Source organism: Equus przewalskii, chromosome 17, assembly GCF_037783145.1.
Source record: "Equus przewalskii isolate Varuska chromosome 17, EquPr2, whole genome shotgun sequence".
Taxonomy (NCBI): domain Eukaryota; kingdom Metazoa; phylum Chordata; class Mammalia; order Perissodactyla; family Equidae; genus Equus; species Equus przewalskii.
In genome coordinates this window covers 58,791,533-58,818,948 of record NC_091847.1, presented here as the reverse complement: position 1 = coordinate 58,818,948, position 27,416 = coordinate 58,791,533, and the positions used below count along the sequence as shown (strand labels likewise).

General features: G+C 39.1%; 2 long non-coding RNA genes across 2 annotated transcripts; one reads left to right on the top strand and one right to left on the bottom strand.

Annotated features, from left to right (window-relative positions):
• Nucleotides 1–1,939: 1,939 nt before the first annotated feature.
• Nucleotides 1,940–26,607, top strand: LOC139076827 (uncharacterized). Its single transcript, XR_011528820.1, has 5 exons — nt 1,940–2,085; nt 4,156–4,559; nt 9,574–9,680; nt 10,456–10,521; nt 23,972–26,607. It is a non-coding gene; the product is annotated as an uncharacterized lncRNA (long non-coding RNA).
• On the bottom strand, nt 17,082–20,370 carry LOC103540738 (uncharacterized). Its single transcript, XR_011528819.1, has 3 exons — nt 20,238–20,370; nt 18,383–18,514; nt 17,082–17,514 (listed from the first exon to the last, which is right to left on the bottom strand). It is a non-coding gene; the product is annotated as an uncharacterized lncRNA (long non-coding RNA).
• Nucleotides 26,608–27,416: the final 809 nt, after the last annotated feature.

Sequence of the window (27,416 nt, the reverse complement as noted above, 5' to 3'; positions counted from 1 at the left end):
GGAAGATTGGATTTGTGCACTGAAATGCTTTGACAACTGGTCCAGGCAGGATCTCAAAGGCTCACAAAACACACAGATAGTTTTAGAGTATCGCTCTCTTCTATTATCAGAGGTTAGAGTCTGTGTATAAAAGTGCTATGCAACAGTGTCTTATCTGAAGCCTCTCCTACACATGACCTCATCTTGAAAACCCGAGTTCCTAGGCATTTCAGAAGGGGACATGGTGAATAAAAAGTGTAAAATTGGTTAATCATGGGTAAAGTTAGATCACACAACAAACGTTTATGTCCATATGTCCCAAGCACTTTGAAGACACAAAAGAAATTAAAGATATGTTCTCATTCTTGAATAGCTGGCAATATAATTAGACAGAACACATACAAACTTGAAACCAGAAAACAATTTCAAAGCTACTTACAAAATATGTTGTGAATATAACACAAATTATACAATGTAATAGTGATGTTTTCAGAGTAGCAAAACGTTTTGTGGAGGGACTAAAGGAAATAAAGTTAGTTTAATCTTACATTTATCTCACTTTCTTTCTTTTCTTTTTTTAAACCAGACCAAACTGGAAGAACACGGAGATTAGTCTTTGTAGACTAGATAGAAGAGATAAGAGAACATCGGAAACTAAGATATCATCAGTAAGGAGGAAGAATGTAAACTGTGGAAAGACGCTATACCACTTTGTAAGGATGAAAAGTGGGAAATAGAAATAATTCAATGCATCAAATTTTCCTGAATTGTTTAAAATCCTACAAGAACTTTGGGAAAATCATTCTAATTTGGATTAGTGAAATATAATGAATACTACTACAAATACAAAAATAATTTCAACTCCATCTCATGTCTATGCATTGAGAGACCAGCAGACAGTTTGGATGTTCTATTTTGGGTGCACACTGAAAACCAGCTTTGTTTATAACAGTTGCACAGTATATTGACCCAGTAAAGTAAATTTCCTCTGTTTATAGAAACTAAAAAAACTATTTTGGTTTTGAAACCACATGTTGTTCATAAGGAACTCATTAGAATTGTGGATAAAAGTGAAAAAATCAATTTCAGACCCATCTTCTTATTACTGTCCAAAGAATGGTAATACTAATTCAATACAGTAATAGTATAAACATTTTGTGTATGTGGATTGTAGACATATTTCTTACTCTTTCCATGCTTCACAAAAAAATTGGCAGGCTTTTCAAAAACCAGTTTTAGAAACCATACAGGGACTGGGGAGACGTGGAGTCTGACAATAGAACTGCCTTTATATTTTTACAGCTTCTTTGTTATTAACATAAAAGACTTCAATTAGATTGTTGGTAAAGTTATTTCCATTTCCAAAATGTTATTGTTTAAGTTACCATACACAGCTAGAGAAATCTATTTTTTTCAGAGCTTGCAATAGGAATCAGAAACCACACATAGATAGGCAGGTAAAGGGCATTCAATTCAGTTCATAACTCCATTCAAGAAGGTGAGATGATGCAACTGTAAAGAGAAAAATATGAATCCTGAATAACTATCAACATCTAGATATCTATATGTCGATATCTATAATTGGCTATCTTCATCTATCATCTATCTATCTATCACTTATCTTATTATCTGTTGGCTTAGTTAAGTATGTGCAGAATAGAAATGCTGAACTTTTCTTTCCAGAAATGTTTAATGAAACTTTTTGTAATTGTGATACTGTGATATAATAAGACGTATGTATTTTGGTCTTCATCTTCAGCTCCTGGCCAGAACTCCTAGAACCTTGTGATTTCCTAATCGATAAAGGTGAAAGCAGCAACTTTTGTTACAATATTTGGTTTTGTCCCCACTTCCTGAAATAGCTCTGGAGGGATAAAGGTGACTTTTGGAAAGCTTCTGAGAATGGGGGCTCGTTGCCAGGGGAACCAACCATGTCATTAGAGGACTGGAACTTTCAGCCCCATCCCCCAAGCTCCAAGGAGAGAGGAAGGAGGCTAGAGATGGAGTTCAGTCACCAACGACCAACGATTTAATCAGTTGTGCTTATATAATAGAACCTCCATTAAAAAAATTCTAAATGATGGGATGTGGAGAGCTTCCTGGTTGGTGAGCACTTTGAGGTGCTGGGAACGGGGTGAGCCCAGAGTGGGTGCGGAAGCTCTGTAAATCTCCCTGCCCCCAGACCTTGCCCTATGCCTTCCATCTCTTGCCCTATCTCTTCCATCTGGCAGCTCCTGAGTTGTATCCTTGATAATAAACCAGCAAACATAAGTAGTTTTTCCCTGAGTTTTGTGAGTCATTTCAGCAGATTATTGAACCTCCAGAGGGAGTCATGGGACGCCCAGCTTCAGCAGGCCCAGACTTGTGAAAGGCATCTTTTTGGTGGGACTGAGCCCTTAACCCACGAGGTCTGTGCTAACTCTAGGTGGTTCGTGTCAGAATTGACTTATATCATAGGACACCCAGTTGGTGTCCGCAGAGAATTAGAGAATTACTAGGTGTGGAAAACCCACACATTTGGTGTCAGAAGTGATTAATGTAGAGAAAAGAAGCAGTTTTCTCCTTTACTATGGTTTCACAAGTGCCTTCCCTAGGACTCATGTCCCTTTGTACTCTTATATGTGTGGTCTTCTGGTAAATCACCAAAAAATACATTGCACTTGTATGGATCTTTACAATTTACAAAGTACATTTTCCAAGCTGCACTAAAGTAAATGTGAAGTAATTATCAGTAAAGCTTGAGATCCCAGGGGCATCATATGGTGCAAAGGAAATGTTATAAGGTACACCATGGTGGCCAAGACTACATTTTTATATTAAAGGAAAAAAATGGGGACATGATTTTCATCTTAGGTTTAATCTGGAAATTATTCTTCTCATCAATAAGTGAGCAAGTAAGATCAGTACAGCAAAACTCAGAGGCAAAATGTGAAAAGACACCAAGACAGATCACAGGCAGATCTCAGGAACAAGAACTGCAAAGACAGAACATTCCTGGGGTAACACAGACCTGATTAAAGATGATTTTATAGTATAACTGGGGAAGACTGGAACCTCTATTAATGCAGACTGAGCTTTGAGTAATTGCATGTGAAAAGTTGGGGAGCCAATCTTTCAGGAATAACTCCAAATAAAAGGAAGTGCCACTCCAGGTTGCTTTAATGTGATTCCAGTACAAATTAGGGCGTAGAGGTGAAGCGTGTACAGGAACAAGGTCAGGACAACAGGTGGGAAGCAGCACTGACCATGCCAGCAACAATATTCTTGGTCACAACTGAGTAAAGGTTGTCTCTGATTCTTCAAGGAGGAGAGATTGAGAGTTAATATCAGAAGTCTACAACTTAGCTGATTTTTAAAAAAATTAGTAGTGTTAAAAGTTACATGCAGTTCACAGTCCTCTGTGACTTAAGTCAATCCTATTTGATGTTTTTATTTTAGTACAAAGTCCTGAGATACCAGTTTTAATTATATGTCTGGTTCTGGTCTAGAAGCATCTCAACTAAAAATTGCAGTCAAAATTCTGCTACCTAGAATACTTACCAGTTAGGTAGAAGATAATGCTGTCTCACCAAGGCCTATTCTTAGCTCCTTAAATAAAATTTATATTACCAGTTTATATACGCTAATTCTATTGATCCTTAGAAGAAAATATTGAGTTAAGTAGAATGATTTTCTTTCATTTTAGAGATGAGGCAATGGCTTCCAAAGTGTTAAGTGGCTTTCTCAAGGCGAGTGACTACATTCCTGACCCTCTTACATTCCCTTACTGTGGGGCTGGGTTGGCCCAAATTGAAGGAAAGCCATTAGGGTGGGTGCCAGGACTTGGGTCTCTGGGAACAGAATTGGGCAAAAATAGAAAGACATTCCTCACATTTGAGTTAGACAAACCAAGATTAATCTATTCAACTGAAGAACAGAAGTGGGGAAAAAAGAAGGCAAAACTAAAGTTCAGGAAATAGGAGGAAACCGACAAAACAGGAGCAGGTCCAAATGTGCGATTGCTGTGAACAAAGCTGAAGCATTTATAGCTGGTGTAGATTGGCTTTGCTGTTTTAAAGCTACAGAGATTGCCTGGGGAGGTTGTTATAGTATTTGTAAGTGACTGAGATAGGATTCAAGGACTGGTCTGCTATTCAAACTTACTATTTTTCATTATTTCTTTCCCATACCCCTCAGGGCCTATACTGTCTGTGTATAGAGAAGAGAAACTTGGTATCTGAAGACATCAGAAAAAGAGTCTACTCTGAGAAATCATCCGTGATCCCTCCAAGAAATTTTGCCTTTAAATGTTCACAGTACCCACTTGTTTAATTTCTAGCTTAGTTGATTTCAGATTCACAATTTTTTCCTTGTAAATTAAGGAAGCTTTGGGAGTGCAAACTCTGAACCACTCTGTCAAGGCAGTTTTGAGAAGCCACTCTGCTCAGCCTAGTGCATTTCACATGCATAAGCGTTAAGTATTGGAAATGAGGTTGAAGGAAAGAAATTAAACTGGATGACTTTCTAGATCTATGTAAGTTGGATCTTAATGAGACTTTATGAAAAATAATTCCTGGACCACCTGACCTACCTATATTCAGGTATAAATGTAAAAATCAATCTATTTCAAACTTTATTCAGAATAATTTTTAGGTTATTCACACAAGATATAACTAGGAGTGGGTTATACTAACATTTAATTCATCTCCAATAAGTTAATAGTATAAAGACTGCCCTCCAAGGCTCCAGCAAGCTTGCATAATTCTTTAGGGGCTGCAGACATAGGCTAGCAGCAGAGTCATGGGCCCTGCGGTAGATGGAGCAAAGTCTGGGTGGAAATGATCCAAATTTAATCTCCCTGCCTGTTTACAACTGCCGCTTCCACTATCCTCACGTTTTATTCAGACATGGAAAAAGTTGCTATATAGCTTTCGGCTGTTAAGTGATTTTGAAAGTGTTCATAAATCTTTATGAAATCCAATTCAGTTTCCCACTAGAAATAGTTTAGGGAGTGGGCAAAAGTGCTTTCATAGCTCCACTAAAAAATTTTTCATTGAATCAAATGAAATTTTAGTGGTTTGACTGAAATGAATCCTTGTTTTGGGATCAATGTCAGTATTGACAGTAGTTACTGCCAATGGGCATTTCAGCAACTTTGAGTCCCTGAGGCTGTTTATAAAGTAAAAACCATAGAGCAGAACAGAGATGAGGCAGGATTAAACCTTGTCCACTGCCCTCATAACAGACTCTCATTCTAAACCACACTATCAGTAGCACCAGACTATTTTTTTAAAGCCAGGAGAACTGTCTTAAAAAAAACAACAACCCAGATTTCATAACTTCACTTGGTAATCACAGACAAGACTTCCAAATGGTTTTTGACTCCAATTTAGAGGAATTCCTTGTTTTTCACAAGAGAGAGCTCAGCTAAAAGAGACAGGAGGCATACACAGGCTACGGATATTGTTTGAAGTGAGATGATAATCTGACATATAAACAACATCAAAAGGTCTCCTGTATGGGAATTGAAGTGAAGAGAGTGTTTGTCTGAGGGTAAACTTTCTTGTTCTTTTATGCTCCTCTGTATTTGTAACTCAGATATCTGTTAACAGATAAAATCTGCCCCTCTTCTCTTGGAACCTCCCTAACCCCTTGTCAGTGCCCATATCCTTAGAAGATCTGCCTCCTTTCAGGGTCCTCATCACAGGAATGACTCTGAGGTCATTCCTTTAGCCCACGCCATGAATGCTGTCCAGGCTACCAGAGTCATTTCATTTTAGATCTGGCTTTGTTGTGACAAATTTTAGACATCAACAAGTAAATTACAGACAAGTTCCCTGTTTTCCTTGAATTCATTTCCTGCCTATATATTCATTCTTTCTCTCAGTGAATATTTACTGACACCTACTCTATGCCAGACACTTTGGTCGGTGCTTCAAATACAAACATAAACAAGACATGACCCTGCACTCGAGGAAATTACAGTATATATCCATGAGATTGACATAAATAAACTACCATACTTTTTAAAAGTGCTATATTCCATGTGTGAACAAAGAAAGGAGTGGTCAATTCTGAGAGTCAGGAAAAGCTTTATCTGAGGGCGGCCATCTACATGGAATCTTCCAATGTGATTAGCTGCTTACTGGGTAGGGTGTTGGAGCACGAGGATGGCAAGGAATCTCATGGCACATTTAGGGAACTTTTAGGAGCAGCAGGAAGAGACAGAAGAGGTATGCAGGGTCTAGATTATAAAAACATCATATATCATGCTAAGGAGTATGAATTTTTATTAGATTCAGAAAAAAATATTTTATGTAGTAGAAAAACATGTCTAGAGAGATCAGAGTGACAGGAAATTAGAAGCAGATAGTGTAGTTAAAAGACCGATGTGTTAGTATAGAAGAGAGTTGCCAAGAGCCCAAATAAAATGAGTCTTAAAGAGCTAAATAGAAAAGTATGGGGTGAGGGCAAGATTGGAATGGGAAGATAATTATGGCAGGGTTGGTTGTGTTGAGCTTGAATTTTCTGAGAGAAATCCACGTGAGTATGTTCCAGAGACAATTAGATAGATAATTTGGAGACTCAGGAGAGACACCTGTACTCAAGGAATTATCTTGGTAGCATCATTAACATACAGATGGATGATGGAGAGCATATGGAATGCGAAAAAAAATAGAGCTTTGGGAAGAATCTTGGAAGATACCAAAGTTTTGGGTCAGGCAGAAGAAAAGGAAACATCAATTAGGTCTATGAAGTAATCATCAGAGAGACGAGAGAAGCAGGGAAATGTCATGTCTCAGATGACCAAGAGTAGAGAGTATTAAAAAGAAAGTGTCCTACATGTGAAATGGGACTGACAGGTCAAGTACTATGGGGGTTTAGTAATTAGGGGCTCTTTGGAAACGTACGATCTATATGACTGCTTTCAAACACTTAGGGTGTCTGGAGGAAGCTGGGTGAGAAAGATCTTAAGGGTGACCCTGGGGCTGCATGTCTTCTCCTTCCAAGAGGGAGGGCTGAGTGAGGGCCCTTTGAGATCATCACATGCTTATACTCAAGACCAGCATTAAGGCCAAAAATCAGTCCTGGGGAAAGAAGACTGCTCCCTCTGAACGTTAGTTTTTCCCAGTAGTAGCTGGTTTCCTCACTTCCCTACTCATCTTTTCTGCCAACATTTGCCTCATCTTCTTTCTCGCCATCTTCTATCTCCCCATCTTCTTTCTCTTGGTATCTGTTACTACCAGATACCAAGCCCTCACTCAAATCTCCACTCTATCAGCCTCAGCTTTGGTCCCAACATTTAGTTCCCTCTCTCCTCCTGTAAGGATGGCAACTAAGGATCACCACTATGAATAACCATGAACAACTTCCCTGCCACATATTCCAGCTACTTCAGTCTCTTCAAATTTAGAAGGAGTTGGTTCTTTGAAGGAGGTTATGGACATATGAATCTTAGAGCTTGCAAACTTCACATGGAGAATGTAGCTGTAACAAGGAGTATTGGAAAATGAAGGGAAGCGAGAGGGTCTACACGGGAAGACCAAGTCTCGGGTTCAGCAGGGGAAGAATGAAGGCACCCAAGGACGTGATTGTACTTCAACATAACACACCAGATCCTGTTGTCAGATGCCAACTCTTCCTAATATCATTGCCCCTATGGTATGTGGGCTGAGTGATCAGCACGTAGTTGTGTTGCTGCATCATAGACTGGTGTGTAGAGAAGGTCAGGCTCTGAGAGGATCAGAGGTTCTTGAAATTTTAAGTGAGCTCATGCCACCCAGATAGTCTGCTGATGTGTTTGAGAGTGGGCTGAGTTTTGAACAAACTGGGTGGTTTTAGAGAAACTTGGTTCAGAAATTTGGTTCAGAATCCAGGATGGAAGTATTTCAAAGGAGCCAAATACTTCCAACAAAGTGAAGGTCTTGTTCCAGGGAATTCAGTGGCTAAAGACTTGGCTGTTTGCATTTTTGCTAATTGGTCAACTTGGATTCTAGGCAGCTCCCCACTCTGCCCCCCGCCGTCCCCCCCTCCTCGTCTCACACACACACACACACACATACATACTGCTTTGTAAAGTTGTGCCCTACTAAAGTGAGACTAGATAGATAAGACATGAAATAATTATCTATTCAACATTTCTTCCTTGGATCTGCACAAAGTGTGGTGTGTATATTGCACTCTAAACAATATTTTCAGACTATTGTAGATCGTACATTTTAAGTGGATGCATAGTGAAGGGGTTGAGCTGTAATCCCAGTGTCAAGTTGTCAGGAAAACCCACTGATCACCCCAGGTGGTAGCAGCACAATCCTCAACGATAGTAAAACACCTGGAGAATGTCTTCTAAGACAGTGCTTCTCAAGCTTTAACATGCCTATGAATCACTTGGAAATCTTGTTAAAATGCAAATTCTGATTTAGTAGGTCTGGCGTTAGCCCTAAGATTCTGCATTTCTAACAGGTTCCCAGGTGATGTCAAAGCTGCTAGGCTATGGATCACACTATGAGTAGTAAGGTTTTAAGAGAATATTCTTGGATGAGTTTCATTACATGGTTACACCAGTAAAGTATAAAGTCTATTGTCAGAAATGCCAGCAAAGAAAATCTGAATTGAGCAGCCAGGTGTAAATCACTCTTTTTTTGCCAACATCTTGTGGCTGAGAAATTAAATTAGACTATGTAATGAAAATCTATTTTGACATTTAGTTGTAAGCCATATTAATCCTTTTTTATGATGAGATAAAATTTCACAGCATGCTATCTTTTACTACCAGATTCAATGAATTATAGTTAGAAATCCTATTTCTCCCTGTAACTGTCTGTAAATTGTCATGGTAAAATTTCTAGTGTAGTTCAGATTCTCTACTTAAATTACATGATTTTTAATGCTGACAGAATGGATTATCTGTAAAGCAGACTATCAGCTGTTTCTTTACTTCCTTCCTTCCTTGCTTTTATCCTTCCTTCCTTCCTTCCTTCCTTTTGTCTTGGGAAGAGGGAGGAAGCTTCCATAATAACTCAAGTTCATAATGAGTTTATTTAATAAGGGGAAAAAATCCAGGAAGCAATTTTCTAGCTGTAGCTTTATTGAAACTTTGATTTGAATAAGTCTTCTAATTCTTGAGAATGAATAAAATTTCTGAGAGTTCAAATCTTAACGTGAAACATCTACTTTGGTAGATTCTCCCAAGAAGTTATCTACTTTTGTCTCAGAAGACTTTACCACTTCAATCTTAGGATATTTGCAGCCTTCTGTGGGCTGTCTGAGCAAATCAATGATGTACCATAGTACCACGTAGATGTACCAAGAATATTATTTGAATCTACAAAATTCACTGCTTTATCCAATAATACCATAATGGTGTTCTGAAGAAGACTGATTCTGTGAACCAGATTATTATTCCCCAAATGGGAATTTTATGGTTATATAAGTTGGAAAAATCTGTGTTCTTAGCTCTCTCTCGGACATTTGTAAAGCACATAAATATTTGAAAAAAATTCTAAGAAACCTATTGCACTCTATCATAGGGTTTCTCAAATTTATTTTTTCATAGAGTACACTTTGAGAAATGTTTCCCATTTCTGCTTTTTATCTTTTTCCATATTGATTAAGTTGTTGGTTTGAAGGAGAGCTGTGCAGAATGCCTTTCCTTCTGTCGTCAATAAGAAGAAAGGCTTCGCAGAGGCATCGCCAGAAGACTTTCTCTGAAGTCTTTTTGGGTAAGCAGGGCGTTCTGAGCAGGAATGTGTCATTCTGAGCATCACTGTGTCACGCAAGTAAATGTCTGACAAGGGGGATGGGATGGTCAGGATATAATTAGACCAGTCATAATTCATCCCCTGGGGCTGGTGCACCAGTTTAACGTCAGAGCACTGTTAACCAGGGATGAAAGTGAGGGTGGCTTCTGGGAAGGCAACTAACAAAGCCCATGGGAGATTTTCGAAAATACATGTTTACCACCTCTACCATTTCAAACTCATTCCAGGCACCATCTTCTCTCATTTCTGTAAAAGCCTTTTCGTTAGTGTTTCATTCTTGTTCCCTTACCATTAATTCTCCACACAGCTGTCCAAGCGATCATTTAAAACCACAGATAAAGTTATGTTACTTCGATGCTCAAACCCTTGCAATGGGTTTCCATCTTATTTGGCATAAACTCCAGCCCCTTGGTCACGGCTAAAAGGCCTTGTGAATTTCTGCAACCTCGCCTCACGCTTTGTTCAGTTCATTCTAATCCTGGCCTTTTCACTGTTCTTCCAAAATGCCAGACTACATATATATTTTTTTAATCTTGTGCCCTTGGCGTTTCTATCTTCTGCCTAGAAATTTCTGTCTTCAGATTTTCACTGACCTGCCCCCTTATTCCCTGCTTATATGTGACCTCCTCAGGGAGAACTTCCCTGATCAGGTTCTCTGAATATCTGCTTTATTTTTTTGATAGATACTTTTTGTCACACACTTTTATACTTGTCTGTTTTCTGCTGTGTCCACTAGGTATGAAAACATGAGTTGATCTTGTCCATCTCTGTATGCTGAGCACATTGAACAGTGCACTGCATGGTAAGCTTGCAAATATTTGTGGAAGGAATGAATGAAATCTATAAAGTTAAAAGAGAAAACCATCACAGCCAGTTTAAAGAGAAGGTGATGGTTGGTTTATAAGCACGTTACAGAGTAGGAGAAATCATTTGGAGACCTTCGTAATGAAAACTCTGACTAGCAAAGACCTTGTTGATGTCTTCGATCTCATTTAAACCCAGGGATGATGCTAAATTCATTGAGTGTTAGCAAAGCTAAAAAGTTGCATTTACAAAGCTTGATTTTGAAGTTCTACGCCTTCGATTCCATTTGAAGCCCATTTGAGCCTTCTGCTGACGCATCTCACATCTAGAGCACTATCACGTTGAGGTTGGAACCAGAGACTTTTTCTCATCAGTGTAAGGGAGAGCTACCTGTAAAGATTTAGGACGCGGGCACTGATTCTTAGAGAACATCACAGATTTGAATGGACAAAGAAACACTCTGAATTAGAATCTAAGGTGTCTTCCACATACTGGGTTTTGAATTCCAGTTTTCCACTTAGCTAAAAACTGATTCTTCCCTTAAATTCAAATTCTATTTGAAGGAACCTTTCTTAAAAAGTATCTTCTAAGACATTAAAATTCAAGTCTAGATTATTTATAAATTTACCAGACAGTTTTATCTGGGCCATGCATTGTTTTACATACAAAGAACCTAAATTAATTTTCCTTATATGCAAGAACATTTTGAGTATAAATGATATTGTCAGACCTTAACACTTAGCCTGATTTCCGTTCGAACCAATATTTTTAAACTCATGGCTTGTCTATCATACCTTGTCTCTTACAGTATATATTAAATTCAAGGGGCAAGATTTATATTAGAAGTTAGATTGGAAATCTGGGACTGATTAAAGACATTCACTTTTAACTTATAGCCTTAGTCCCAGAAGTTTTATATTAGCAACGTAAAGCATTCCAAGTTAATAGAAAAATTGGATTAAAATTAACATGAGCTTAGTTTTCAAAAGGCTTTGTAGTCAATGACCTGATGATAAATGTTCGAGTAAAATTTGTACCATTAAGATGCTTTACAGAGGCTGGCCCCATGGCCTAGTGGCTAAGTTTGTGTGCTCTGCTTCTGAGGCCTGGGTTTGTGGGTTTGGATCCCCTACACCACTCGTGAGCCATGCTGTAGTGGCAACCTACATGCAGAATAGAGGAAGATTGGTACAGATGTTAGCTCAGAGAAAATCTTCCTCAGAAAAAAAAAAAATGCTTTATACATAGTCACAGCAACCTGGACACACCACAGTCTGCTTTTGGACAGTAGATACAGAAATGTACTATAAGCCAAGGCTGACTAAGAAGCAGCTACGGCAGGGACTGCTGGCTATCCACCGAAGTTCATTCTCCCCTTGTTCCCTAGTAATTCAATTAGGCTAGGGATCTGACCACCAAGTCAGGGACTACATTTTCCAGCACTGCCACCCCTCCCCCAATCCTTGCGGCTAAACATGGCTATGTGATCTCATTTTCACCAGGGGGAAATAAATGGAAGTGCTGTGTGCCTCTTCCAGTTCTGAGTCTTAAAACATTGAGCATATGCTCCTTCGTGCATTTTCCCCCTCAACAAGGCTGGAACAAATTTTATGTAAAGGAACCTTCCTTAGAAAACATTCCATATGGGGATAAGGGAAACACCCTACATGGTAATGGAGAAGGAAGATGGAAGGAGCCTGGCTGCCTGACTGTGGGGAGCACAGCATCCTGCCTACCTGCCCTGGATTGACGATATGTGAGGAAGAAATAAAAGTCACTGTACTGTTAAGACTCACTGGGATAACACAACAGGAGCTCAGCCTTTTACACTGAATAATACAGGGGTTAAGCCCTCCTCGGTGCCCTTCCACTCCCCCTTTGTGTTCTGCTCTGTCTTCATGGTGACTTCTCATTCTCCAGGACCCTCGGGGAGCTGCCTGAGTGTGTGTTCTGCTCTAGATTCTTTCCTTCATGCTCTCAGCTTGTTTAACTTCTGAGTCCTGAGTCCTCAGGACTTGCACTTATTTTTAGCTATCTGGCACTTTCAAAGGACTCCGATAAACTCAGTCAATTTTTTAGACGCTTATAGACACTTACTTCTCCTAAAGGTACTTATTTTCACTGAGAGCTGTGACTAAATCCAAATGAATGAATTTTTTATTGGCAGAAGTTCAGGCAGAAGTCCACAGACCATTCCAGTGTCTGTTCAATTATATTCTACAATGCTGGACTTCCCCTTGTGTGTGAAAAGGAAAGAACCTTTTTCTACAAGATTCTCAGGCTAGAGCAGGGCTCAGCCACCCCTTCCAAGACAGAAAGAGGGCAAAAGGGAGGCGAGGCTCTTCATCTCATCTCTTTCCTCTGGGTGACTAGAAGTAAGAGATTATCCCAGTTTCTAATTGGGGAAGCAGAGGCTTCATTTATAATTTCAAGCAGTCATGAACCAATGAAATATGAATTACTACCTCCTCTCTGTAAGTAAATTTAACTAATGAGATTGTGTGACTCAACTTAGGTTTCAGAAGTTTGCATTTACTGGTCTCAATGAATTAGAAGTTCAAAGTTTCTGACTACGGTCTTAGATTTTCCAACTTAGTCTTTGTGAGGCTAAAAGTGAAAGAATTTGTAGAAGGCACTGATCAAAGAACGTTTATATTCTCTTGGCCACCTCTGCTTGGAAATCAGAGATGAACAGGTGCTCATTGTACACGTCGTTCTTTATAACACACATTACAGTGCTTTTCAAAATGCTGGATGCTACTCTTTAGTGGGATGTCGTTGACATATAAAAAATAGGATGAATAGAATAGAATGGTAAAATAGTGCTTTGGCTATAATTCCATAAATATTGTTTTATGAAATTTAGTTTCAATTGTATATAAATGTGAGTGTGTGTGTGTGTGTGTGTTAATATGTACTGGCTTGTGATACAAAAAGTTACTTCTTACTATTAAAGAACAAAGTTTTGGAAGGCTTGCTTCGGTCCATCACTTCATTTTGAAACAGGATTGTTCCTCTTCCTATGGCCTGCCTACTGCCTTAGTGTCACTGAACGGAGTCCCTTGACTTGGTCTTGAAAGTGTTTCAGAGCCATAGAATCATAAATACACCTTTATATTCCAGAGAGTTGGCTCCAGGACCATCCTTTGGCAAAATTATTGAACTGTCTCTGATTTTGTAAAAATCAGTCCCCAAATCCCTATTTGCTCCACTTACTAAGAATAATGCCAAGAAAAGAAAACAAATGCCCCCACAATAAAAATTTGTCTACATAGGGCCAGCCCAGCGGCATAGGGTTAAGTTCGGGTGCTCTTCTTCAGCGGCCTGGGGTTCACGGGTTCATATCCTGGGCCTGGACCAACATACTGATTATCAAGCTGTGCTGTGGCGGTGTCCCATATACAAAATAGAGGAAGATTGGCGCAGATGTAGCAGGGCCAATCTTCCTCACACACACACACACACACACAAATTGTCTACAGTCACTAACTGAATTAAACATATGGCCTCTAATTTTAAGTTACCTTAATCATGGACAGTCTCATGTTGTACTTTCCCAAAGTACCATGTAGTTCCTTTCCAAGAAAGCACCTATGTACAATGGAACAGCTTAGATGATGGATTGTTTATTGCAATAAAAGGAATTTGGTCAGCTTTATGTTCAAATCCATGTGTAGATTCTGCTATAGATTAACTTTTAAGGGGGGGAGGTTAGGGAAGCATTTTTATTCCAAATGCAAATAAAAACATATTACTTGGTAGAACTCAAATATCTTAGTGTAAAGTAAATTGCATACATACATTTATGTATGACATTGTTTACCTTCCATATGAAATTACTGATATCTAAATGCACTTATTTCATTATTGTACATATTAAAATGTATAAAATATTTGCCAACACACTCAAAAACATAAATCAAGGGGAAGGAGAAGTTCCTGACTGATTGTTTTAGTTAGAAATACTGACACACTAGTTTATCTTGAGAGTGATCACATCCAGGAGCTTAACTAGTAACCTGCACCACAGCAATGAAAAGAAAATTCGAGCGCAAACATGAATGAACAATGAGCAGATGAAAAGATTTATATTGTTCTGAAAAATAGTTTAACTTCTAACTCTAAAATATTCTGCTTTTCAGAAATAAGTCTTCTGAGAATAATCTGTAAAGCCACTGATTTACTCAAAAGTACCAACTTTAAAAAAAAAATCAGAACTCACATCCTAAGTATAGAATATAATAATTTCAGTTATTCTAAGACAATGTTCTTAATACTTCATTCGAGAGCTCATTATTGTAGATTTGAAAGCTTTATGAAAGTGCTTTGCCCCTTTCCTATGTAATATTATTGGAAAACGATTTTCAAATAATCTACAGGCTTTACATATTTGCTAAAATTGCACCATAAAATAAATCATTTTGTGCTAAGACACTCAGTGAGCAGAGTATTGAAAAATATGCAAAAAATAAAAAGGACAAAGGAAATAAAGTGTAGTTTTCAGTCTTCTCCAATATAAAATTTGCGGCTATTCAAATCTGGCCTACAGAGCTGTTTATCTTTCCGCCTTATCTTTTGAGGAGAAGGAAAGAAAGGGAGGAAGGAGAGGAGCTTGGTAAGCAGATGAAGAGCACCTTGCTCGGTGCTGGACGAGGACCGTTTGAGGCCCTGGAGAAGTGTGCAAATGCTGTAATTGCCACACCAACAGAAGCCCCCCTGCCCAGCTCAGCTCGACCTTCGATATGGAAACTACAAATCGCTGCTTCTTTTAATAAGGCAGGACCTCTAGACAGCAGCCCTCGGGTCCGCTGGTTTATAGAGTAAATACACTTCTACTTTTTCAGACAACACTTCCCTCCTAATAAATTTGGGTCACAGGTGACTTTTAGTGCTTTGTCTTGCACCTCGCTCCACCAAGGAGATTTAGTGCGCTGGCCTCCCAACCTGGCAGATCATTACAGTTGATGGAGGTTAAATGAGTGGGTATATGGAGGGATTTCCAGAACTGCAGATTTTTTTCTGTCTCTTTGAAAACTCCCTTAAGCTAGCCTTTGAGCTTTGAAATTTTTAGATTAGCATTTTCTTGATATTTGCAATATGTGAACAGTGGCAGTGTTATATCCATGAGCTATAAGCTTAGTTGTACATAGTAATTTTGTGTAAAATATTTTGTGACTTCCTAAATAGGTACATACAAAGTCAATTTGCCTTCCTGAAAATGCTATCTTTAATAATTTGAAACTGGACTGAGCCCCAAGAATGCAAAGTCTCAAGAGACTTCAATGGCCAGTCTCAGGAGGAATTTGGCAAACAGAAATTTTCTATGGAAAGAATGGCCTGGGTATATCAGGAAAGGGATGGCAAGCTCAGAAAGAGTTAATGAAGGGAATTAATCAAGGGACTACTTCAAAGTGTGTGGCCAGGATTACTAGTAGGTAAAAAGGGATGGTGGAGCACTGGTATCCCCAGCAGACTTGAAAGGCAAGAAAGGAAGCAGTTATGTTACTGGGTCCCAGAGACAGAGGGAGATAGAGCTGATGGAAAGCTACAGCATAGGACGATTTTCCTGTTGAGGACCCAAGCTGCTGACAGCCCGTGGTCTACCAAGGAATAGAATCCCCAACTTCTTTCCCCTGCACTCTCCAATCTCCTGCCAGGGCCTCCCAGTGGCCAAGACCCACCAGAGCCAGAGGACAGGGATGTAGCCGATGTAGCCTATAGAAGTTAGCCTCCCAACACGCAGAGCAGAATGGAGATGCCTGTGGAATGGTCCTGGAGGAGCAAAACTGTCCAATACATTCAGATTTCTTAAAACTCCAGTAGCTTGAGAACTGTTTATGAAAGAAAAATCACCGAGTAAAAGTGTGTGGAGACAGTGTCAATGTTTCTGAGAGGTCATCTGTGAAATCTGTGTGGTTTGTTGATCAGCTCAACTTCTTTAAGAAACAAGGGAGGGCACCTCTATCCTGCTATATGGGATGCGTTTTAATTCCTAAAAAAACAGCTTCCCCACTCCCTCCTTTTCCCCTACCCACCTGCTCAGTGTATTAACGTTGCCCACATATTTGTCATGGAACAGGCCAATTTGTAGTGGTCACATTCATAGATTTGAACCCTTTGTAGATCTTAACATCTCTTCACTGGTTCCAAGCAGACAGACTGTCTCATTGCTTGACTAAACCCTTCTTACGCGATTAGTACGTGTGCGTGGGGTACGGGGTGCAGTTGGGGGCAGTACAAATTCTTGTAAAGATAATGCCTTGAAAGGTCTTTAAAAGATTAATTAATCCCAGGCTCTAGATCCACTGCAGGAAAAACACTTATCCTTTGGAGGGCCATTGTCTCTGGAATTTCTTTCATCCCACAGGGTCCTGGTTTGTCCACATCCATTCTTGGGCAAGACAAAATTGCAACATATGCAAGGCATCTTTGTTTTACTTGGACTATTACCAGAGGAATGTAAATGCCATCATCAATTGTCGGTTACTAAACTCTGACCCTACAAGGAGTTCTGCAGAATTGATATTTCCAACAAGGAGTGGAAAATATTTTTTTTTAAGCAGCTTTATTGATTCATAATTTGCATGCCACAAAATTGCCTCATTTTAAGTGTACAATTCGATGATTTTTATAAATTTAAAAAGTTGTGAAATATCACCACAATCTGACTTTAGAATATTTCCATCAGCCCATAAAGAAAGAATCCTTGATTTTTAAGTTTGTGAAACAAGCACAAGATAAATGGTTCTTTTAAAAGAGCATAATGTAAAAATGTGATTACACACGTTCAAATGCAAACAGTTATAATTTAATTCATGGATTTTTGTAGTGAGAGTAATAAGCAGAATTCTTGGTTATTGCTGAGTTGACAGACTTTCTGGGTACATGTGGTTGATGTGAACACACTGCTAAACCATGGCAATGATTGAAATTTTAACAGCATTACTTTTATGTTGCATCAGAACTTGCCCAAGCTGAAGGATTTTTTTTCCTATGAGAGGAAAAAGAAAATATTTTAAAATTCATGTCTCTACAAGTAATTTTACAAGGCGCTCTTTCATCATTCTGAGAGGGGAGATAGTTTCGATTTATGACTGCTAAAGAGCGATGGGGCTTGGAAACTACTTAGATTGATGCTCAAGTCAGAAAGGACAAGACCAATTGCTGAACTGAAACAACCATGTCCAACAGTCGTCTACAGATCAGCACCAAAACTGGAAATGCCACTCCTCCAGAAAAAAACCAGCAATCCAAGCAACTTTCTCAATCAGGCAATTACTTAGTGGAGGCCTGAATCTCCTAAGAAAACTACCTTACAGTTTCTACATTTGCAACTGAAATTCTCTTTTCTGCGTGTGTTAGTTTCCTAGGGGCTCCCTAACAAAGTACCACTAACTGGGTGTCTTAAAGCAACAGAAATTTATTCTCTCACAGTTCTAAAGGCTCAAAGTCTGATATCATGATGTTAGAAGAGCCACGCTCCCTCTTTGACTGTGGTTAAAGTCCTCCTTTGCCTCTTCCTAACTTCGGGTGGTGGCTGCCCATCCTTGGCATGCCTTGGCTTACAGCTCCATCACTCCAGTCTCTGCTTCAGTCATCCCCTGTTCTGCTCCCTGTGTGTCTCTGTCTTCACCTGCCATTTTTCTCTTCTTACGAGGACACCAGTCATGTTGGTCGTTAGGACCTGCCTGATTCGAATATGATCACATCTCAACTTGATTGCATCTGCAAAGACCTTTCCTCCAAGTAAGGTACATTCATCAGTGCTAGGGAATACGGCTCCCCCATAGCTTTTGAGGACACACAATTGAACCCACAACAATGTGTTTCTTCAGGAATCATTCATTCCATGAATGTACCTCTGTTGTAAATCTTAAAAACTTTCCAGAGAGCAAATGAGTTTCTCTGAGGTCATACGTTGAGGTTGAAATGAGGTTTTAAAAGGTCGGTTCTCTTCTAAGATCATGTAGGTCCTCCTGCACATAAAGAAACTAAAATCAAAAAAAAAAAAAAAGCTAAGAGAGAAATTTTTAGTCTTTTTCTATTCATTCAATATCTGAATAATTTTGTGGAACATACTTCATGTTTATTGCAATAAACATTCTTCATTTGTTCTCTAGTTTTTCACTCAAAACACACATGCAAATATTCTGAAATGAAATCCTGTTCCTTATTTCTTTCTCTTGTAGGTATGCCTCGTAGACATAGCGAATAGTTTATTTTCCCCTTTGAAGTGCAATTTGGGTTTGAAAGTGTCATTTCTATGGAAACAAGCACCACAGGTGGGGTTAGAGGAGTTTAACATGTCCCATGCACTTGAGTTTTTCTGGCCAAACTATGACTACTGGTCACAGTTTTCCTCATTAGCCTTTTCTAGGCTTTATTTATCCAGATTTGTCTTACAGTCAAATATTAATTTTATGAATTTTATAAGTGTCTAATATATATCTACATCTCAGTAGTGACAGGATGTTAAATAGGGTTCTTCCTGTTTGGGTTTAGCTGAGGCCCAAACGAGAGGTGACAAATCTACTGCTACCTCACCCTTGAGGTGCTAACCAACTTCAGCTGGATTAGTACAGGAGAGGACATTTGCTGCCCTTAGCTAGCCATCTGATTTTAGCTTCAAAGCAGCTTGGAAGGCTCAAGAGAGGGCAAGCAGTTTCCAGGAGGATTCTTTAGAGAGAGGCGTCAGAGTACGTGTGGTTCTTTCTGGTGAGGAGATGGTTGAGAGGTGAGTCCTCGTTACCTCAAGTCAGGTGAGAGAGGCTTCAAGGAGGCCACACAGAGAGTTTCGTGTATATCTCCTGGAGCTACGGGGGCAGGGTGGACTGTAGTCATGCCTGAGAGTCACATGAGGACAAGTGGCTGGCTGAAGTGACCCATGGTGACAGAAGAGAGGGCTGCTCTTGGACGTAACTACAGGGCCTACAGACAGAGGCCCAGACGGGGACCACATACAAGAGCTATCTGTAGTTTTTTTCAGGTTCATCCCATCAAGGCTGTTGGAGGGTCAAGGAGGTCTCAGCAGAAAGAATCTGGAGGTGACCCGTTAGATAACTAGGGACTGAAGGAGAAGTGACAGGTGACCAGCTGGAGAAGTCAAGAGATGTAAACGAGACATCTCTGGTGTCAAGGCATCTCAGAAGAGCCCAAGAAAATATCCATGAGAGAAAAGAGTCATTCTGAACATCTGCCAAATGTGGAGAATTAAAAAGTCACCGACATTTCAGGGGAAGGAAAGAGCTAGCTCCAAAAAACAGCTTTGAATGGCTTTGAATGGTTATGAGAAAAAAGACTAGAGTTGTTTTTATAATTTGTAAATACAGGTTTTATTCAGTTTAAAAAAATGACCCAAATATCCTTATGTGTAGTGAGCATTCTTTTGTCAGGTGACGACTACATGTGGAGATTGCGCTCCTGTCACGTGGGGAGAGCCTACGGAGGTCATTGACCAAACGCCATGTGCCCTGTATCACACGCATGGACACAGACACCCAACATCTGGATACTAAAGAGCACTTCTCTGCTCATTTTAAGCATTCTCCTTGTTAATTAACAAGCATCCATTAAAGGCTGTGTGCAGAGGACTAGTGCTGTCATTGGAAACCTGAGTTTCAGCTAGCTGGTGATTTACAACAGGAAAAGCAAAGATTTAGAATTTTCTTGACTGCTTTTCAACTATGCCTCTGATCAGAGAGGGGACATACATACCTGATGCAGTTTATCTCTCTCTGTCTTCTGTGTACCATCATTAATAGTCTTCTCTAGGACTCTGAATTTAGGCAGCAGCTCACAGAAAGAACTCAGATTCTAGAGTGCTTCTCTTGGTGCCAGAACACGGTTTAGGGTCAGAAAAAAGGTGTTGTCCCTTGAGAAACCACAGAGACATTTCAGTCTCATTCTATAGCTCATTTCTTAGAACATTTCTACTTAGACGTTATGACCTCATTGCAGTCTCTAATTTCTTTTTATGTCTCCCTCAAATTAATTCCCCTTTCCAACTTCCCTATTCTGGTAAGTGACAGAACTAACTTTTTTAGTTACCAGGATCAAAATCTTAGTTATGTTTTACTTCTTCTACTTTGCCCTTAATGTCCACGTGTTGCCCTTCTTATTCTCCAAACAGCTCCCATAGCTGTATCTTTCTTTGCATTCTTATAAAGTATCACCTGTTGCCCGAATTTGTTCATTCTTCAAAATTGTTTTCCCAACTTCCAAGTTCTCCTCTCTTTTGGTTTATCCCATACACAGCAGGAAGATTACTCTCTCTAAAACACAACTTCTGCCTATCACTCTGCTGTTTAAGAATATTTTGTGGCTTATCGTTGCCCTCAGAATAAAGATAAAACTTCAGAGAGAAGTATAACACCATCTATGATGCAGCCTATGTGGACCCAGGGATTGCATTCTGTCTTCTGTTTGAATTAGACCAATGGTGAGGACTGGCAGGAGATGAGAAGGATGGCAAAGGGAAGAGAATCAATGGGGATATTTTCACCAGCTTCTTCTCTGTGCATTTGCTGCAGGCTGTGCATTCCTTGATTTAATGTCACTGGTCCTTTCAGGCAGTTCTCTCTGCCCCCTCCTTTTGGGCGAGGGTGAGAAAGAGCTTCCCGCATTTATTAGCTCTGGAGAATTGCACAATACCTTGAAGTTTCACTATAGTCTATCAGTGGCTTTTAGTAGTCTGTTTATTATATTCTTTTCAAACTTGAATGTCCCATCTCTTTACTGCTGGAATCTTGATTGACACAATGGTCATTTGTGACTTTGGTGAGGGTCCTTTCAGTGGTGTGGTGGAGACAGAAGCCAGATTACAGATTGATTAAGAATGAATGGGAGGTGAGGGAAAGGAAATGATGAGTATTCTTTTAGAAAGGTTAGCTATTAAAAGGTGCAGAGGGAAGGGGTAGGGCCCACAGAGAAACATCCAGAAAGTTTTTATTTTTTTCCTTTTATCTTGAGAAGACTTGATCATTTCATTATTTGTGAGAATAAGTCAGTATGGAAAGAGAGATTGAGGATATCGTAGAAAAAGAAGCTGGCGACTTGAGCATGGTCCCCCAAGAAGGTGAGAGGAAATAGGATCCTCCTTATAGAAGGGCTAGGCTTAGACAGAAGAGACTGTTTCTTAGTCCTCGGAGGGAAGGAGGGAAGTATGGTGGGCATGCAGGGAATTCTGTAATCTGAACAGGAGATTGAGGCTATTCTTCTTTGATGGCTTCTCTTTTCCTTGTGAAGGTGAAAGCAAGGTCACTTGATGAAAGTTAGAGTGAGTGATGAGACTGCAGATTTAAGAAGAAAAGAGATGCTTCTGAATATTTGGAAACAATAGGATTGTCAGAACTCTTTGAAAACCCACTTGAGTTTGAAAATTCTTCATTTAGGCTGACACCAATCTGCAAGTTGGTATGATATTTCTCCAGAGGCACTGAGCAATATAGGTATTATTTCAGAATAGATGAAGAGTTAGATTGAGCCAAGGCTGGGTTTTTCAAGTACTCAGACTGAAGGACAGTAGGAGAAGAGGGTTGAGGAATTAGGAAGCAAGTTTTTGAAATAATGTAACATGGAATTTAATTTGGATCGAGGTGGTAGTAATAGGGAGACAAGAGAGGAATCAAGAGACAAAATGTCCTTGAATGACTGAAGATAGATGTGGTGAGGCTAATAGAATGGGACTGGTGATTAGAGAGCTCAATGCCTGAATTTAATATTTTAGTATAGCTTGTCAGCTGGATATAGACAAAGGCCTGGATGAAGCCATGATGGTGGGTGGCTGATGTGGAGAAAATACAAAGGTCATTGGACGCGAGCCTTGATGGGTGGTCTACGGGGATGGTTGCCATTCTGCAGGTGATGTCTTCTTTGCATAACCTGTGCTTGGTTCTTTTTCAGTTCACCTTATTTATAATTAATGCCTCCTAAACCAGTTATCAAATTGCAGTATATCACAAATATGCATAGTCATATTTAATGTGAGAGGGTTATTCTTTAGTGTACAATTCAATTCCAGTTTTCTGAGCCATTGAAATCCTTTACTTAAACATATTAACTTCAAAAATATATTTTTAAAAAGAGAAAACAGGTGGGTTTCTTAAACCGGACTGCCCAGAAAAGTTCCTCATTTGGTTTTCTAATTATAAAGCACAGAAGGAAGGTTTAGTTTAAAGTTTTAATTTATGAGAGCTATACAGGATTAGTTTTTCTACATGCAACCCAGTATTTGACAGTTGTTAAATATTTGCTTTAGCCATGAATTTATTTTGAGTACAACACAATTGCACCTACTATCTCTGCATGACTCTTTTAGGAATTGGCATACACTCATAATATTTAACTAGAACAATGAAAGATTTAAAAATAGAAAATGCACAAATTACTGTACTCCCTTGGAAGCACATAAGCTTTGACAGAAAGTAGAATAAAATGGTTGTGTAAAGAGCTTCAACATAATTTTTTCAAAAAACGTTTTATATTTATTAGCTTTAAATATTTTTAGCTCTAAAACAGGATCTGTTTGGAATACACATTCAAAATCCAATAATGTGTATCAGGCCTATGATAATGAGCATTAACTTTTATCTGTTTGAAATCATAAGATGCTATTACATAAAAATTATATGAATATTGATTCATATCTTTTAAATTAATAGACATATACATATATTCAGACATATATATATAAATAGGTACTTTGTGTATGTGTGTCTGTATATACATGTGTGTATGTGTGTGTGTGTGTATATCTATCAATTTAGATCTAGAACTAGATATATATACTTATCCAGGTCTTGTGGATGAAGGCAACACTATTATCACCTGTTGAAAAGTTGTGATAGATCATACTAAACTGGAAACATTTTCTTGCCTGGTTTCTTTTGTGACCTATGAGGAACTTGGGTCATAGTATGAGGATACAGTGGGTTTCTGGATGGAAATAAAGACACAGTGTGCCTTGGTGGCCAAGAAAATAGAGATGTTCAGTTGAATGAACATGAACTTGGTCTCACTAACTTCATGATATAAATCAACCATGGCAACCATTCAGTCATTCATGAAACATTTATTGAAAGTCCACTAGGTGTTAATCCCTGAAGATAAAGTAAAATATGGGATTTGCCCAATATGGATTGGGTTTGTAACTGATCTAGTTACATTTAATGTTCTGTATATTACCTGTAGAAATGATGTATATTCATATTGGAAATATTTTTTTATAAACCAGTCCATGCTGTTCCCAAGAATCTTTAAAAGTCTCAGTAGTTTTTAGTTATAATTTACACTGATTCTCATACATCACACCTATTTACTTTATGAAAAGTGTGTCTTTCTACATGGTGCTTTTTATGACCCAGAGCATAATTTAATACACATTTGATTATTTATATTTTCTTCAAAGTTTTACGGATGATTATATTTCATAGCATTTCTTTTGATCCTAGGAAAGAAAGAATATTTGTAATCATCAGCAACTACTGCAATATACATGCAAAAACTCTCCAAGTCTATGTATATGAGTTGAATTTTAGAAGAATTAGAAAAAAACTGATGATATCCCAACTATGGGGTTTTACCTTGATTCATATATGCTTTTCCCCTCAACCATGACAGATTATAGATACCATAGATGCGACCAGACACTGAGTGTTCCAAAACTACAAGTATTAAAGCATTGTTATTGCTTTATTACCTTTTATAACCTGTAACAATGATCTACTCAATAATCTTCTGTAATGAGATTTTCTGACCACATCTAGGCAAATTAGAGAGATCAGACTATACTATTCATATATTAAAGAAAATGATTAAAGCACCAGCTTAAATTATGGTTTATTAGTTTAGGGAATATTTGAAATATGTAATTGCTGCTAACAATATTTTTTAATGCTACTCAGTTTTAAAATATCTTATTTTTTTAAAAAAAGCTAATCACATTGATTTTAAACACCAAAGATTTGGTTATTCATTTATATATTCATTAAAACATTTCACAAGATCCTCAGGAATTAAGTAATATCCCCACTGTTTCAAAGCTGGCCATTGGGTATACAGCAATAAATAAAATAGAGTCCAGACCCTTATGGGGCTGCTAGTCTGAGACTGTATTGTTGAGACTTCAGAGCAAAATGGAGTCCCATGGGTTTCTTGGTAGAAGAGCAGATTTCTGGGTCTTAGTTCAGAAGATGGAGGGTATGGACTAGGAAACTGCATTTTCAAGAAACTATCTCAAGTATTTTGAAGCATATTCTCAAGTCTCATGTTGAAGTCATCTTTTTGAATAGATCTTTTTGAAATGTTTATCAGATCATCATTCTTCTACCTAAAACCGTCCAACGCCTGCCCACTGAGTCTGGAAAACTCCCAAACTCCTTAGCCAGCTTCTACCTTCCTCTCACACCTCCTTTGGCCAAGCTTTTCCTGACTATGAAGCTGTGATCCTCCTGGTTTCCTCTGCTTTTCCTCATACCTGGCAACCTCATACAGTGCTCAGGTCCTTTGCCCTTGCTATTCTCTCTGCTTGGAATCCACTTCGCCCATATTTTGTTATCATTCAGGCCTCAACTCAAACACCCCCTCCTTGGTGGGCCTTTCCAGACCACTTCTACCCCCGGATTCTCTATTGAATGCTTCCCACAATTGCCTGATCAGACAAACCTGGGCCATGCGTAAAATCATGGATGTCTAGGATTCATCCCAGATGTCCTCAGTCAGCATCTCCAGGAGACAAGCCCAGTAATCTGCATTTTTAATAAGTCAACTAAGCAAGTCTTATTACTAGGCAAGTAAGGAAAACTGTTCTCTCAAGGGTCCTAATTATTATTTTCACAGAGGCTATTACTATCAGAAAAAACCTTTGATTGGGTGAGAGGAGAAACTGGGGTGTTCCATGCTCTGTTCTCAAGACTTGAACATGGTCTGGCATGTTGTCAATACAGCTCCAAAACTATTTCCTGACTGAATTGATGAAACACGGGTCCACGAGAAGCTCCCAGTGTGGTGTTTACGTGGAAGAAACTGGAGCTATTTTTAGGGTTTAGCTATTGTTGTTAAAGATGGAGTTCAATTTTTAAAGGTTGAAAAGAAGTGATTTCAACCTTCTTCTAGCAACAAAAGTACTTGTAATTTGATACTGAAATAAAGACTTGAAATTTTTGTTGTTCTTCCCACTGCTACGTTGATCCTGCGGTGACCTCCAAGGGAGGGTCTTAGTTTTGATGGTTGTTCAAAAAGAAGTGATCACTAACATCTAACTCAAATGGCAGAATCTCCAAAGCAGTTATATTTTCATGCTGAAATGAAGAGGTAGGGAAATGATAAATATATGATATCTAATTCAAGTTAGTTGCAAAGGAAAAAGAAATCTCTACTCACGGACACTGATGTAGAAGATTTCTATAATAGAACAGAAAGTTTTTGTCTACTAGATGCCAAGTAACCTTTTTTAAACCTTTCTGCTGGTTGTTTAGGGCTCATACTCATAAGATCCCAAAGACCAGTGCCACCCAGCCAAGGAGGGCTTGTCAGTGGAAGAGACAAGTCTTTCTCAGTGTGAATTTGCACTGCAGATGTACTCTTCATTGTTATAACTGTGTGAGCACACCTGAGAAAGGGAGGGATGGGGACAGGCAATGATTTGTGATGTGTAGTGCAGGAAAAAATGACTTGAGAATGGTCATGCAAGAGAAGGCAGGTTAGTGGGGCAGAGTGTGTGGGTGAGGCAGAAAGATGAAGTCAGAGAAGTGTCAGGGGCCAGGACTCCTTGGCTTTGGAAACTAGAGAAAGAAGGGTTTTAAGTTGCTGGTCTGGAAAGGCGAGGTAAAGCAAAAGAGGAATCAAGGCTCACTTCTCACTATGACCGTCTAAGTCCATGCTATTCATCATAAAAACACAGGTAAAGTAGAAAAGAGGGGTTCCAACATTGTAGGAGAATGAGTTTTGTAGCTTGACATCAGGCCAAAACTTTTCAGTTCATGTCGCTAAACCTTTGCTCAACATATGGCTATGGGATCATCAAGTTCAGATTTTCACGTTTTGAAAATTAAACATTTTATTCAGTCATTTAAAATGTTTAAATTCATGCCATTTCTCATGTTCCTTCCTTTGCTGCCATACCAGCTGTTCTGGTTAAGAGTCTGCCTTATTATGTGCTTGAATTTCAGCCCTGATTGAGAAGGTGAAGGATTACAAACAGTGCTCTGTGCTTTAAAATAACCCAAATTGTGTAATGGTCACCAAATGACTCAACGAGGAAAGTAAGAAATTTCATTCTAGACTCTCAAGAGTTGGGAGCTCAGACGAGGGCTGTGAGCATCCTCAGAGGAGACTGTGCTCTCCCTGAAGCTGTCCCTCACGGCAGGAAACATGGGTAAGAGGATTACAAATGTCTGTCTATGTTCAGTAAAGTGACTCGGAGGCAAGATGCTGGAGGAAGGCAATGGAGATAAAGGAATTGAGTTCAATTTGCTCAAAGAAATGAAAGTGTGGTGAGTAAAGAGGAAGTCATGAGATTTCATGAGTGCAATAGAGGATCTTTATTTTCTCCTGGTTTGTCAGAATATGGCCAAATGAGAAGCCTGACATTGTAGAAGTTCAGAGGACATGGAGAAGAGATGGAAAGTGGAAATATTAGATGTCGAAACACTATTTTGGGGCATGGTGGTTAGGAACACAGGCTCTGGGGCCAAACTGCCTGGTCGAGCCTGGTTTCTCACTGACATGTTGTGTGACCAGTAAGCCATTTATCCCTGTGTGCCTCTTACCTGTGAGTAGGGGTAAGAATGCTCCATATCTCCTGGCGCTGTAAAGATTCAATAAGTTCCTTTGTATGGAGCACTTAGAAGATGGCCCACCTTGTGTAAGCACGATGTAAACATAGATATGGGACCC